The 5722-nt window shown below is 29.9% G+C and overlaps 1 pseudogene; it reads left to right on the top strand.

Annotated features, from left to right (window-relative positions):
* Positions 1-2536: 2536 nt before the first annotated feature.
* Positions 2537-5722, top strand: part of LOC107485733 (subtilisin-like protease SBT4.14) — a 9072-nt pseudogene continuing 5886 nt past the window's right edge.

Raw genomic sequence — 5722 nt, 5'->3', positions numbered from 1 at the left:
ACGACGAGGGCACGGTGGCGCAGCGGTGAGGCGTGGTGGCAATGCCCTCCCTCCCTCCAGATCTCCTTCTCTCCTTCTCCCCCGTCATTCCTTCTTCTCTTTCACAGAGGACCGTGTGTGTTTATGAAAAGGGGGTGGATGCTGCTGCTACTACTATCATCAATAGTATGCAGCTAGGGTTGACTTTTGGAGAGAGAAAATGTGGATTCAATTAGGGTTAGGGGCATTTTTGTAATTTCATATAAAGTTAGAAATAATATAGTAATTGAAACTCAAATTAAATCCAACACTAATTGTATATAGAAAATACTATTTGCTCATCAATTTTACAAATTATTTTCAATAAAATGTCCAAATCAAATAATTAGAAATAATATATGTAACAGCCCAGACACCCGCTAGCACGATGTTGTCCGCTTTGGCACACAAGGCCTCACGGTTTCGCCTTTGACGATAGGGATGACAGCCGAAGCCCCCCACACTCAATATCACATGGTTTCACCCACATGATGGCCAAAGGCAAAACCGTGAGGCCTTGTGTGTCAAAGCGAACAATATCGTGCTACCCAAATACCAGGCAAGTAGCTGACACATACACCCAAATACGAGCCACGTACACCCAAATACTACCCTCATACACCCAAATTCAGTCTTATATACATTAATTATTTTTTCGATTAAATGAAATTAAATGAGTTCAAAATGATATTCAACTCAACCAAACATGCATACAATGACACTACAAGGTGAAGCACAATTAGAACAGCACCAGTTACACTTCAATACTCTTAATATCCGTCCCATACACCTCTATTTTTTTTGGATTACATAAAATTATATGAGTTCACAATGATATTTAAGTTTAAAATGCTACTAGAAGCACCAGTCACTTTCGAATTTCGAAATATACATCTAAAAATACACCCAAAACAGATGAAAACATTAACTAGAAGTACATAAAACAGCATAAACAACTTGAACATTTTATCAGAACATTAATATCGAACCTAAACCAAGAACAGTGAAAAAAAGAGGGAAATACTACGATATAATGCTTCGTCTTCGAAATAAGAAACAGAAATCTAAAAAAAAAACTAAAAGAACAGTGAAACAGTACCTTGAATAATGTTTCTTAGTTCTTTTTGGTATTTTTTTATGGAGATTTGGAGGTTTTCTTCTTGATTTCGTTTGGTTTTCGCGCGGAGTTTGACGGTTTCTTCAGAGTTGACATTGGTTTCGAATGTGGCTTGAATCTCGAGGGTTGGGGTTTTGATTGAGGAAGAAGAGGAAGAGTCGGTCATAATTGTGAGTAGCGCGCATTTGGAAACAAGAAACGTTTGAGTAACGCACGTGTATTTACGCTCCAGTGTGTGGAGTATAATGTGCGTGTGTTTTGTTGGGCTTGGCCCAACTTGTAGGACTTGTAAGTCAAAAAGGCTTATACGTGTAGTACAGCGATAAATTTTATTAATTTTTCAGACTCGTTTAATTTTTGTTAAATTAGTCGTTTGATAAATGGATTATAAAAAAAATTTATTTTATTCTCTGAAATTAAAAAATTAAATTGCTTTTCCCATTAAACTTTTTTGTGAATGAATCTTAATAAGGAGAAAGTTACTAAATAGTTTTTTTTACTTATAAAATAAATGATAAATTCAATAACAAATATATAAGAAATTAGCATCAAAATGACTAATATCAATTAAAAAAACTTTTTTCACCAACATAACACATTACATTACATTACATCATCATACTAAAAGTCTTACAATAACATGTCAGATGTCACTTAACGTTTTCAAGGATTTTTATGCTCAACTTGCAGCTCAATGGTGTTACTATTTAGCACTTGCAGTACTAATGTCAAGGGATCTGTGTGTTCCTTGCAATGCAAAGTTGCAACTTTTCAAAAATGTTAGCATGCATTCATATCGACTTACACGTTTATATTTTAAAGGATGTAGACTCATTTAAAAAATTTTTTATATCTCAGCTTATAATAAATAGTGTGACTGTGTCAGTCTATATAATAAAGTTTTGTTTGCATTTCTTGCTAAGAAACTATAGCAAAAGAAAAACACAATATTATGGTATAAATTTCCCACTAGTCTTTACTCTCAAGCCTCAAAGACAGAGAACTAAGATATTTCTGCATGAATTTCCTCCTTAACAACAACAGCTAATGATATTTTCCAACTTCAAAGCAAAAATAGCAGAAATCATAAATAACATGATGGGTAATTAATCTTCATGTACCACAAAGCCACCATGAGCCCGCTGTAGATATCATAACATCAATTGAGTTTTTATTGAGAAAGAAATAGGGAAATAGGGATAGCAACTTACACAAAACAAAATGAGAATGTTAAAAGAAATTCAGCCTGAAGAAGCAATTATGCAATAGTTTTTCTTACAAGTTTAAGCTTATAAAACTTTGAATCAATTATTGAGTAGTCCAAACCTTTCTTTTGCTAAATTTCTATGCTATAAATAGGCTTCTGCTTAGAGACTCTATATCTTCTCAAGCCATTTTAGTTTCACTTCAAAATATGATTTTACAGAAACATACTAGATCCTTTAATCTTCTCTGGAGGCTTCAATTGGTGCTGATACTGCTTAGCAGCGCTTCGGCGAATGGCGTCGAGAGAAAGGCATTGGATTTCTTCTCCTTTTTCTACTTATTGTTTGCAAGATATACTTCTTCACTTTCATGTTTGAGCATAGGTTACATGTTATTTTAATATTGATCATCACCATTGAACTTGTATGCAGGACTTTTACATTGTTTTCTTGGGAGCTCATCATACTTTGAATAGTGACATTATACTTGAGACACATTTAAATGTTCTAACTTCTGTGAAGGGAAGGTAAAATACTGAAAGCTCATAATCACAAAAAATACTCCTATGATTTATTTGTTTCAATTTCATCTCAAAAATTTTTTATTTACATCAAATATATTCTCGACACTAAATTTTCAAAAAACTTAAAACTAATCCAACAAAAATATATAAAAATTATACTTGATTTGCTTATGTTAAAGGTTGTTTTTATGAAATTGTTATTGAATTGGTCCTAAACTTTTTGAAAAATTAGCCGTTAGAAGTATATTTAATACAAATCAAAAATTTTTGAGATAAAATTAAAACAAAATAAAATTTAGGAGTATTTTTAAAACTTTTACCATATTTAAGGGACAAAAATAGAGTCATACTAAAAGTAAAGGATAATAGAATGGATATCAACAGAGTATAAGAATATGAATGTTCAAAAAATCATTTCTCTATTGCATCCATCTTCCCAAACCAACTTCTTTCTTTTTATTTATTATTTCATTTTGAGTAAATAGTCATTGTGATTTTGATTTGTGTTTATTTAGCTATCTTGAAGCCCAAGAATCCATGGTTTACAGCTACACAAATAGCTTCAATGCATTTGCTGCAAAACTATCAGAGAATGAAGCCAAGAAGTTATCTGGTATTGAACAATTTACACTAGCTCATCCTTTTTTCTTTGGTTTAAATATGTATCTTGTTACTTTCTTTTAGTACATCAGGAGAGGCTTGAACTCAAAATTTTCGAAATTTTAACCCCTTTTTTTTACATAAATTGTTTCATGTAGAAATGGATGAAGTTTTGTTGGTATTTCGAAATCAGTACCGCAAGCTACACACAACAAGATCATGGAACTTCATTGGTTTGCCAGTAACTGCCAAGAGAAGATTGCAATTTGAGAGTGACATTGTGGTTGGTGTTTTGGACACAGGTGCATCCTAGCTCTCTTCCTATTTATATTTTCTTTACATTTTTTCTTTTATGTACTTAATGTGAGATGTTATCTGATGTAAAATGCTACTTTATAATTTAAATGGAAATTATAATGTGTGTGCATATTGGTGAGGTAGGGATCACTCCTGAGTCTCAAAGCTTCAAGGATGATGGATTAGGTCCTCCACCAGCAAAATGGAAAGGGAGTTGTGGCCCTTTTGCTAATTTCTCAGGATGCAATAAGTAAATTTCATTTCTGTGTTATTTGTATTTTTTTTTACATTGAATTTATTCACTCTCATCAACCATTAAATTGGTTATGAGATCTACATTATATGAAGGAATAATTATGGAAAATAAACATTTAATTAGTCAATATTAGTGATTTTTTTAATTGAAAAAACTCATTTTTTTTATAGATTTTAATATTTAACATTTAAAATTTAGAATTTAGTATTGAAATTTAAAATTTATGATCTAAAATTTAAAATAAGAAAATTGATTGATATTATCTAAAAAATTAATTTTCTAATAAATTCATAGAGTATTAATACAATCAGAGAATAAAACAATAATATGCAAGAATAGTTATACAACATGCATGCAAAGTTCATAAGAGATTAAAGCTTGTCATATCAGCTAATTATCATCTTGTTTTTCCTTAAACATTTTTTTTTTAATTTTGAATTAAAAATGTAATCCGGTGTAGTTGTACGGTAAGGCATAGATAAATGTGGTGCACCAAAACATTTTTCATATTTGGGTAACATTTGTTTCAAATAATTATTACTACAAATGTGTTGCCTACTATACACAAGGCACTGTTATTAATACGATTGACATGAAAACTATTTCCTTGAAGAAGGGGTAAAGGGCTAAATGGATTATCCTACAAATTTGAATTACAATTGTCAAGTGATAAACAACTATTAAATATTAGAGTAAAGTGACAATTAGATCTTTAAAAATATTAATTTTGGATTAATTTATTTTTAAAAAAAAATATTAATTAAGTCTTTTAGAATAGTAAACAGTAGACATAAATGTTCTTCTATTAATAAATAATGCAAAACGAAATTAAATTGTCTATAGATTTCGTTATTTACAGTAGTGCATGTCTCGTTACTATCACATGAGTAAGAAAACTATGTAGTTTTGGACTTATTTTTTGAGTTTTTATATATCATTTATCAACCATTCTCTATTTATCACAAATTCTATTAAAATAAATAAAATTTCATTTTAAACATTGTTATTTACATGACTATCTTTTATAAATAGACATGTTAGAATAATTAATAATACATATAAATATTACAGTTAGATTTTAGTTGATGAATTGATAGAAAAATATCATATGTCTACCATTTACTATTCTAAAAGATTAAATTGATATTTTTTTTTTTAAAAAAAATTAATTTATCTGAGTCAAAATCTTGGAAGACCGAATTGTTACTTTAGTCTAAATATTAAAATCTCAAATAGGGATAAGTATAGGTATACATTATACTTCATACATCATAGTCGGATCCTGCCCTTTTGACTTTTGTTATAACCTATAACTAAGCCATAATAATATAAGTTTTTAAGTTATATATTGAACTAGACTAAATAAAAGTGCAATCGTTATAGTCACAGGATATTTTAGGAAATATAAATCTCATATCTCATATATATACTACAAAGGAGTTAAGAGTCGTGCTATAAAATTTTAAATACTCGAATAAAATTACATCTAACAAAAAAATAGTAGAAACTCACATGAATATAGTTAAAATTATTTTTACATAAAAATGCAAGTTCACATGTATTACTTAAATGAAACTAAATCAATTGTTTTTTTTCTTTGTATTATATAACTGGATTATTCCTTAGAAATAAGGTGAAAACTCACCTGCAGTCGACTGCAGGTGAAGACTCAGTAACGGACCCAGAAAATTTTAGGAGTGGGGCA

The sequence above is a fragment of the Arachis duranensis genome, chromosome 4 (assembly GCF_000817695.3).
Source record: "Arachis duranensis cultivar V14167 chromosome 4, aradu.V14167.gnm2.J7QH, whole genome shotgun sequence".
Classification (NCBI taxonomy): Eukaryota; Viridiplantae; Streptophyta; class Magnoliopsida; order Fabales; family Fabaceae; genus Arachis; species Arachis duranensis.
Note: the sequence above shows the minus strand (reverse complement) of the source record. Positions and strands in the feature narration are given on the sequence as shown.